The sequence below is a fragment of the Phoenix dactylifera genome, chromosome 1 (assembly GCF_051530095.1).
Source record: "Phoenix dactylifera cultivar Ajwa chromosome 1, Ajwa_hap1_PhDact_Kaust_v1.1, whole genome shotgun sequence".
Classification (NCBI taxonomy): domain Eukaryota; kingdom Viridiplantae; phylum Streptophyta; class Magnoliopsida; order Arecales; family Arecaceae; genus Phoenix; species Phoenix dactylifera.
This window is the reverse complement of record NC_143190.1, coordinates 58471829-58482782: the sequence shown is the minus strand read 5'-3', so window position 1 is coordinate 58482782 and position 10954 is coordinate 58471829.

The window sequence follows — 10954 nt, the reverse complement described above, 5'->3', positions numbered from 1 at the left end:
ACGTCCGCCTTAGGCTCTTTCAGCATCCAGCACATTCCCAGAGCGGAGAATCTCAGGGCGGACCAGTTGTCTAAACTAGCGACCTCCCGCATGAGCGAGATTTTCAAGGAGACAACGCTCGAGTATCTTCAGACACCCAGCACGGAGGAACCCAAACCCACCATGTGCATCGACTTCGAGCCGAGCTGGATCGACGGGTTTGTCCGCTATCTCCAGGACGAAACCCTTCCTCAAGATGAGACAGAGGCTCGCCGGATCAGGCGCCAAGCTTTCCGGTATGTCCTGTATGAAAATAGGCTCTATCGTCGATCATTCACTTCTCCTCTTCTCAGATGTCTCCGCCCCTCTGAGGCGGACTATGCCCTCCGAGAGGTCCATGAAGTAATTTGCGGAAATCACCTGGGAGGTCGGGCGTTAGCCCATAAGATCCTGCGGCAAGGATATTACTGGCCCACGCTCCAGAAGGATGCGACGGACTTCGTTTGGAAGTGCGACCGGTGCCAACGAAACGCCAACATCCAACGCCGACCTTCGGCCCTGCTAACTTCAATCATCGCCCCCTGGCCGTTTGCCCAGTGGGGGATCGACATTCTGGGACCCTTTTCTCTGGCCACCGGGCAACGAAAATTTCTGGTCGTCTCCATCGACTACTTCACCAAATGGGTTGAAGCTGAACCTGTGGCCCGGATCACCGAGCAAAAGATGCGGGACTTCGTGTGGAAGTCCATAATCTGCATATTCGGACTCCCCCGTATCCTTATATCTGACAATGGCCGGCAGTTCGACAACGTCCACTTCAGAGAATTTTGCTCCGAGCTCGGTATCGACCACCGCTTCACCTCGGTCGCCCATCCCCAGACAAACGGGAAAACTGAGGTAACTAATCGTATCATTTTGCAGGGACTCAAGGCTAGGCTCGATCGATCCAAAGGACAATGGGTCGAGGACTTGTACAACGTCCTTTGGGCATACCAGACTACGTTCCGATTGCCCACAGGAGAGACCCCCTTCAACCTAGCGTATGGCACAGAGGCTGTGTTGACCCCCTAATGGATTTTGATGAATACAAAATACTAGAGTATAATTCCATTTATCTTAACAATTTAATTGAGGAATTCATGTGATTAATTGAGAATATTGTTAAGAAATGTCTAGGCAAGTTCCCATAATTTTTATGAATTTATTGAAGAATATTTTGAGTTAAAGAAAACAGATCAGGGACAGCCGAGACGTCTCCGGATAGTTTCAGAGACGTCTCTGGCACAAACAGGAAGAACTGGGACACTTGGAGACGTCCCCGGCACCTGCCGAGTCGTCCCCGCGCTAGCGGAGTCGACTCTCTCAGTAGCGGAGTCGACTCTCTCAGTGGCGGCAGAAAGGCAATTTTCAAGAGATATGCGCGAGACGTCCCCACTGTACGCGGAGTCGTCCCCGCAAGTAAAAAGGAGACTTCCCGAGTCGTCCCCAAGATAGCGGAGACGGCTCTCTCAGGGTTTTCCAGAGAATGGTTTTTTTCGGTGATAAGGAAGCGGAGTCGACCCTGAGACAGCGGAGTCGTCCCCATGCATAAAGTGCAAACAAGCCGAGACGTCCCCTGAAGGAGCGGAGTCGACTCTCTCAGGAAATTCCAGAGGACATGTTTTTCAGAGATAAAGAAGCGGAGTCGTCCCCATTCAAAAAGTACAAACAAGCCGAGACGTCCTCTTAAAGTGCCGAGTCGACCCCAGACAACGTAAAAAGTAAAATCTTGTAGCCGAGACGTCTCTCGTTGAAGCGGAGACGTCCCCGGAGCGCCTGGGACGCGACTGACAGCTTTTCAGGTTTGGTTTGAATTTCAAATCCTTTTTACTTTGTCTCTAACGGCTATATTTGCTTTTTTGGGCTATAAAAGGGACCTCTTAAGTGCTTCTCAACAACTCTTCACCAACCCAAAAGCTAGATCATTCAAGAGAAAAGTAAGAAAGAAAAGTTCAAGGGAGTGAGTGCATTCAAGTAAAGAAATCAAGTGTTTTCAAGCTTCCCAAGTGATTTCAAGCTCAACCTCTCTCGTACGCTCGGGATTCAAAGCTCACACTCAACCCTACGCGGTCCACATCGGAAGAATCAACATTTCTCACGCTTCCAACGGCAAAAGGATTCTTCCGGGTTCTATTGTTCATAATTGTCATATTTGCTTTTTAGAGCTTTACTTTTCCTTTGTAAACTCTTTCATTGTGGTGCTTGTTCCAGTCAAGGGACTTGGAACAAGGGAAAGGCGTCCCAAGCCTAAGTGAAATTGGGGGTTTTAGGGTTTGTTGTGAGCCCGGTGTAAAACAACGAGTTGGGTAGTGAACTCGCAAAACTACCGTACTGTAATCTTGGATTATAGTGGAAATTTCCAAAGGTGATTTGGGGAGTGGATGTAGGAGCAGTGGAAGCTCCGAACCACTATAAAACCTTGTGTTTGCGATTGACCTTTCTTATTCCTCCTTCTTTACTTTAGTGCATATATTCGTGTGTTTTATTTTTAATTAGTCAAAAGCTTTTAAAACACCCAATTCACCCCCCTCTTGGGTGACCATCTCTGGGCAACAAGTGGTATCAGAGCGGGTGCTCTGTGTATTTCTTGAAAGACCTAACCGTCTTAGCCAAAGATCTAGATGGCAACACCCTTTAACAATATTCCTGCCGAGGGGCAAGCAACCAATAGACCTCCACTCTTCAATGGGACAAATTATACCTATTGGAAGACTAGAATGAGAATCTTCATTCAAGCACAAGACTATGCCTTGTGGAGGGTTATAGTCAAGGGACCACAAGAACCATCACACATGGTTAATGGCATTCGAGTTTCCAAACCTGAGGAGGATTGGGATGAGAATGATGATAGGATGGCTCAACTTAATTCTAGAGCCATGAACTCATTATTTTGTTCTCTAGATGTAAATGAGTTCAATAGAGTCTCCACATGTACTTCCGCTAAGGAAATATGGGATAGGCTTGAAGTTACCCACGAGGGTACAAATCAAGTCAAAGAGTCTAAAGTGAACATTCTAGTTCACAAGTATGAGTTGTTTAAGATGGAACCCAATGAAACCATCACATGCATGTTTACTCGCTTTACCGATATAATTAATGGTCTAAAGAGTTTGGGTAAATCTTATACTAACCCAGAACTTGTGAGTAAAATTCTCAGGTCTTTGCCGAAAGCATGGGAAGCAAAGGTCACGGCGATCGTAGAAGCCAAAGACCTCAATACTTTGGGATTAGAACAACTACTGGGCTCATTGATGACGCATGAGCTCACAATGAAGCAACATGAAGAAGAGTTGCCGAAGAAAAGGACAATCGCACTCAAGGCTACCTCAAGTGTGTGTGAAGAAGAGAGTAGTGAGAGTGAAGAAGAAAGCCAAGATGAGGACTTGGGTTTGATAGTAAGGAAGTTTAAGAAATTCATGAGAAGAAAGAAACCTTTCCTAAGAAAGAAATTTGGAGGGAGAAATGATTGGGAAAAAGAAAAGGAAAAAGAAAGAGATCCAATCATATGCTATGATTGCAAGAGACCGGGACACGTTCGTTCCAAATGCCCTCAACAAAAGAAGTATTTTGGAAAGGAGAAGAAGAAGGCATTGAAGGCAACATGGGATGATAGTGACACATCATCCTCCGAGGAAGAGAAGGAAGAGACCGCCAATTTGTGCTTCATGGCGTTCGAAGACGACGAGGTATGTCAAAACCCAACTATAAATTTTACTTTAGAAGAATTATATGAAGCTTTTCAAGAACTTATGGGTGATTGTAGTATGTTAGGAGCAAAGAATAAAGAGTTAAAAGCCTCCAATCAAAAACTAAAGGAAGATTTTAAAAACCTATTAATTGAAAAGGAGAGCGTTAAAAATATTAACACTACTAACCTAGAAATCAAAAATTCAAAACTTAGCATTGAAAATGAAAAGGCAAAAATACTAATTAAGAAATTAAATCTAAAAGTAAAATCCCTACTCGATAATAATACCTCACTTGCACAAAATGTTGAATCCCTTAAAAAAGATAAGGAAGAACTAGTTAAAGAAAATTTGAATCTTAAGAATGAGGTACATAAGTACAAACCAATTGTTAAAAAATTCACACAAAGCTCTGAAAAATTAAATCTTATTCTTTCAAATCAAAGAGCTGTTTTCAATAAAGCCGGATTAGGATATAAAACTAACACACAACAAAAATACCTAAAGAATTTCTTTGTAAAAGCAAAAAATGTAAAAACTGAAAAACCTACATGCTTTCATTGTGGGAAGAATGGACATAAAGCCTATTCTTGTATTCAAAGAAAGATCCAAACTAACAAGAGTACATTTGTGAAAGCTAAAAACATAACTAAAGTATGGGTGCCTAAGGGAACCAACCACACTAACCACGAAGGACCCAAGAAAACTTGGGTACCTAAGAGCTTCACATGATCATTTTGCAGGTATGCCTTGCAGCCGGAAACAAAAAGAGAATGTGGTATCTTGATAGTGGTTGCTCAAGGCATATGACCGGTGACAAGAGTCTCTTCGTCACCTTGGAATCAAAAGAAGGAGGAGTAGTCACATTCGGAGACAATGCTAAAGGTCAAATCATTGGTGTTGGTAAAATCTCCATATCACCCTCCTCATTTATTGATAATGTATTGTTAGTCAATGGACTAAAACATAATTTATTAAGTATAAGTCAATTTTGTGACAAGGGATTTAAAGTATCATTTGAATCATCACTATGCATAATTAGTAGTCCAATTGATAATGAGATCATACTCACAGGACATAGGCATGGAAATGTCTACATGGTAGATCTTGATGATCTCACCATGAAGGATGGCCAATGTCTTGTAGCCATGAATCCCAAAGTCAATGAGACTAGTTGGTTATGGCATCGTAGGTTAGGGCATGCTAGCATGGATTTAATCTCAAAATTAATTACAAAGAATCTAGTCAAAGGACTACCAAAAATAGACTTTGAAAAGAATAAAATTTGTGCTGCATGTCAATTAGGGAAACAAACAAGAAGTTCTTTCAAGTCTAAGAACATAGTCTCAACATCAAAACCCTTAGAACTAATTCACATGGATTTGTTTGGACCCACTAGAACTGCTAGTCTAGGGGGTAAGAAATTTGGTCTTGTAATTGTTGATGATTTTTCACGTTTTACATGGGTTTCATTTCTTGCACACAAAGATGAGTCCTTTCCCGCTTTTATCAAGTTTCATAATAGGGTTTCAAATGAACTCAATCTTAAACTAAAAGCAATTAGGAGTGATCATGGTACCGAGTTTGAAAATCAGTATTTTGAAAAATTTTGTGAAGAAAATGGTATCAATCACAACTTCTCGGCACCTAGGACACCCCAACAAAATGGGGTGGTAGAAAGGAAGAATCGCACACTAGCAGATATGGCTCGTACCATGTTGTGCGAATCGGATCTACCAAAGTATTTTTGGGCTGAAGCAATAAATACTTCATGTTATATCTTAAATCGTGCTTTAGTTAGATCCATCTTAAAGAAAACACCTTATGAGTTGATAAAAAGTAAGAAACCTAATATAAGTTATTTTCATGTTTTCGGTTGTCGATGCTTTATTTTGAACAATGGAAAGGACAATCTAAGTAAATTTAGTGCTAAATCAGATGAGGGGATCTTCTTAGGTTATTCCTCATCTAGTAGAGCATACAGGGTCTTCAACAAGAGAACTCTCGTTGTTGAAGAATTCATTCATGTTGTTTTTGATGAAACTAATGGAGATTCTTCTAGAAAAGAAGAAGATGGTGATGTAGGTATACTTGAAGACCAAATGAAGGAACTCTCCACTCAAGACAAACAACATGAGGATGAGATCAAAGAAGATACAAATCAGCGAGATGAAGAAGATCAACCTCCATCAAGAAATCAAGATCTTCCCAAAGAATGGAGGTATGCACATGGTCATCCAAAGGATCTAATCCTTGGTGATCCTTCACAAGGTATAAGAACTAGATCCTCTTTAAGAAACACTAGTAATTATCTTGCTTTCATTTCACAAATAGAGCCTAAATCACTAGAAGAAGCTGAAAAAGATGATAATTGGATGAATGCTATGCAAGAGGAATTAAACCAATTCGAAAGAAATGAAGTTTGGACTCTAATGAAAAGACCCCCTAATGTTTCAATCATAGGCAGAAAGTGGGTGTATAGAAATAAACTAGATGAAGATGGAATAGTAATAAGAAACAAAGCTAGGCTAGTGGCCAAAGGATATAATCAGGAGGAAGGAATAGATTTTGATGAAACTTTTGCTCCTGTTGCTAGGTTAGAGGCTATTAGACTACTTTTAGCATATGCATGCTTCATGGATTTTAAACTCTATCAAATGGATGTAAAAAGTGCATTTTTAAATGGTTATATAATGGAGGAAGTTTATGTAGGACAACCTCCAGGTTTTGAAAATCACTTACATCCAGATTATGTGTATAAATTGCATAAAGCATTGTATGGCCTTAAGCAAGCCCCTAGGGCATGGTATGAAAGATTAAGTAATTTCCTAATTGAAAACAAATTTAAGAGAGGAAATGTAGACAAAACCCTCTGTTGCCCAGTAGATACAAGCCAAGAGGGGGGGTGAATTGGGTCTTTCAAAACTTTTATGCTACTTCTAAAACTTTTGATTAACTATGCTAAGTTGTATAGATGCACAGTGAAAGTTAAACTTAGCAAGGGTTTGATGTATAGACTTCGACTTGATTAAATATGCTTGCAACTAAAGGATGTGCGGATAAGAATTAAGTAAGCAATTTATCTAAGTAAGTAAGTGTGTTAGTTAAACAATAACTAGAGGCATTACAAGCACACAGGACATATAGTGGTTCGGTGCACCCCAGCACCTACATCCACTCCCCAAGACCTCTTGGAAATTTCACTATAATCCTACCGATTACAGCCGGTTGTTTTACAAGCTCACAACCCAACTTGTTGTTTTTACGAGCGCACAACGAACTCGGTCGGTTTTTCCAGGCTCACCGACTAGAACCAACCCCGATTGTTTTCCCGGGCTCACAATCAAACCCTTACACGTTGGTTTTACCCTCGGCTCACCAACAAACCTAAACCCCGTTGGTTTTCCCTTTGGCTCACCAACAAACCTTAATCCCGTTGGTTTTCCCTTTGGCTCACCAACAAACCTTACACCGTTGGTTTTCCCTTTGGCTCACCAACGAACCTTTAACCCCTTGATTCAATCCCTTGATTGAATCAAGTTACAAGATATTAAAACAAAGAATAAAAACAAATCAAAGCTTCTTAAACAAGCAGATATGACAATATAAACAAATAGAGTAAAGAGAAGCCCTCAAACGAGTTTTGAAGATGGAGGAGCTCGGCTTCTTCTTTACTTGATCCTCCTCTGATTTGGCATGAAGTAGAGGATCCCCGAGGCAGCACACGGATGGAGAGGAAGCTTTCAGATTCACTTGGATGCTCTTCTTCTCTCTATTTCGTTTTGGATGGCCCTTTTGTGCTTATGGGAGATTTCCTTTGTAATCTCTTTGAGATCTCTTTCCTAGATGATCTCTCCCACTTCCATGAGTTCTCCCCTAGCTCTCTTCTTGTTTTTATAGCTTTAGATGGCGTGGAAACAAGAATATAGTCGTTAGAGACAAGAAAAAGAGCCGTTGGACACAGTCTGCATTTCCTGACAATGTTACCGTTGGGATCGGAGTCGACTCGCGCGATCAGGAGTCGGCTCGCCTGTTGCAGGAGTCGGCTCGTGTTTTACCGGAGACGACTCGGCCACTGTTCCAAATTTGAATTAATGTGCTTGCCTCGACTGGGAGTCGACTCGTCTTAACCTGGAGTCGACTCGCCAACTTCTGGAGCTGACTTGGCAATTTCGGAGTCGGCTCATCCACTGAAGTCCGTGGATCCAATTTTGAATTTTGTCCTCTCGAGTCGACTCGACTGTCCTAGGAGTCGACTCGAATCTCAGAGCCCGAACTTCCGATCCTCTGTCTTTTGGCTCGTCCAGTCTTGGAGTCGACTCGAACTTCCTTGGAGTCGACTCGGCTCTCAGTTTGCGAAACTTGGTCTTCTGCCTTTTTGATGTGAAGCTGTCTTGGAGTCGACTCGAGCTGTCTGGGAGTCGACTCGAATCTCAGAGGCAGTAACTTGGTTTTCTGTCTGTTGATGATCGCGGAGTCTCGGAGTCGACTCGTGCAATGCGGGAGTCGACTCGAATCTCAGAGTCCCAAAAATGCTCTCTGACTTTTTTCTTGTGTTCCGCTGAGAGTCGACTCTTGCTTTCTTTGGAGTCGACCTACCAACCATCGGAGTCGACTCGTGTTCCACTGGAGTCGACTCGAATCTCAGACCCGAAAACTGCTCTCTGACTTTTCTGCCTGTGACTCCTAGGAGTCGACTCAAACTTCTCCGGAGTCGACTTGGTAAACATTGGAGTCGACTCGAAATCCTCAGGAGTCGACTCGAAGACTATTCTTTTGAATTTTTTTCTTTGATTTTACTCCTCCAAATTGAATCCTTTGAACTTTAAGCTTGGGCCAATAAATTGTAGCTTTCTTCCAACTTGCTATGTTCCTTGCAAAATAAATATCTTTCTCCTTGCAACATAAACATTAGTATCTATACTTCAAGGTTTTGTGATCATCAAAATCAATCTATGAATCAATCTTTGGGTCATCAATCTCCCCCTTTTTGATGATGACAAAACTTGGAGTATATGCAATATAAAAGATATTGATTTCTAGAAGTAATACATAGCTAAGTTGCATGAAGTGGAAGACATATATATTTAAAAACATACTTCATGATAATGCTTTAGATTTAATCAGCTTAACACAATCAACATATTTAAATTTTAAGCTGATTTATATTCACTTCAAAGTAATAAAGCATTCTGAGTATATAGCATATACTTAGATATTTCTCCCCCTTTTTGACAACATCAAAAAGATAGTGAAACATTAAGTACAAAGATCAGAGCAGAACACATCGAGTGTGAATTCAAGAGGTTTTTTAATTTGATACCACAGATAGTTTTCTAATCAAGTGTAGGTGGAATCTTCCTTAGGTTAATTCAAGAAGTACCACAAATGATATTCAAGGAAAAATATGAGTGGAAATCTAACCTCTCTTCACTAAGTATGAAAGCTTGTTCATTTAAGACCTTTTGCCCAATCTATTAAGTATTTTATCAACATGAGAGCAATTTAATTAATTTTCAGAGTAAAAGATCAAAACTTATATATTTGGAAAAACATATCATCATGTTGGATCATTAATTCTTAATGACTTCAAAGTTCTTATATGATAATAAGAGCATTGGGGCACAAATACCAAAATATGAGTTTATGCAATTTTTGATACATCTTTGAGCTCTTTTAAAGACTTTCTTTTATTCCTTTAGAAAATAAACATAATTTGATACATAAAATAATGAATTGGCACAAAATAGAAGTTCTAAAGAGTAAGCCAATTAAAACTCATTAGTGAGGTTCAAAATAGATTTTCTAAGAGATACTCAAGAAAATTTAATACATTGTTCTCCCCCTGTTTTATTAAATTAGAGGCTCTTAAGATTTGTAATTTGGTTCATGAGTGATGCATAAGATATACTAACCAAATAACACGCCTCAAGGTGTATCATAAAGATTTTCAGATTTAAATTTTAGATGATACATATTGGAGAGTATTAGGATCACTTTTCATTTAGTATTCTTTCCCTCTCCTATAGATTTATGTAATTAAGTTCCATAAGACCTCTCCTTCTGAAATTTTCTTTCTCCCCCTCAATTGATCATTCCATTTAAGAGTTTAGAATCCTAAGATAATGTTCAATAAGATTGTCAATCTCAAAAATATATTTCAGCTTATCTTCATAAGACTCAAGGTTTGAGACAAGACAACCTTTATAGAACTCATCTCAAGGTATAAACTTATAATTAAAGCAAGTATTGTAATATAAGGAGGTTCATCAAAATCAATCCATAAAAATCAAGGTATGCATCAAAATAAAGTATCTTTGGGATAGGATACTGAATATCTAAAGCTCCCCCTCAAAAGATGCATTTTTAAATTGTTGAATTTCAGATTTTAGTGATAAACGTGAATAACACTGAAATTCTGTAATATCAAGAATGTAGAGTGATCTAGAATTATTTAGAATTTATAGTAATCACTCTTTCTAATTCTTTAAGAACAAGTTATGCTTTCTCCTAATCTTAGAGAAAATGTATAAAAGTATTAATCAGAAAATAATTCAATTGAAGCTCAATTTCTTTCAAAAGCATTTACATTTTCTTTCTTTTAGAGTCATTTGAGTGAACTGAAATATTTCTAGTTTTAAGATCATTCACTCTATTGATATTCTGATGGAAATCTTTAAGAATGTAGGAGAGAAAAATATATAGATGATCATTGAGGTATATATATTTATAGAACTCAATTTCTTAATCATAGTTTTTCACCAATGTATTCATGAAACACAATAAATCTTTTTAATATCAAGATAAGATCATATATTTAGAAATTTTTGTTTGCAATCAAGATCATCGAAATACACATCATTTGGACCAATATTAGTACATTTTAACGATAAGAAAAGATATGTTTCGGATGCGTATCGGAGCAATCAACCAAGGCATCAAAATTAATTCTGTTTTTCTTAAATTAAGATTTTATTTAGAAATCATATTGAGTTTAAGCTTTTATACGAAATCAGATTCTGAATTTCATAAAGATTTTCAAAAGAGGCTTTCAAAGTCATAATTTGAGATATGGATCTTCCACATTGTAGCTTATCTTAAATCATTACGATTGAAAACACATATTTCAAGCATATTCAGAATATTTGTATTTATGTTGAATTTTGGTATGAGTTAGCACATTATATACCAAAGTTAAGCAAGTTGATGGATAAGACAAACTCAATTCATTTTGCCTAAATAGAGATATC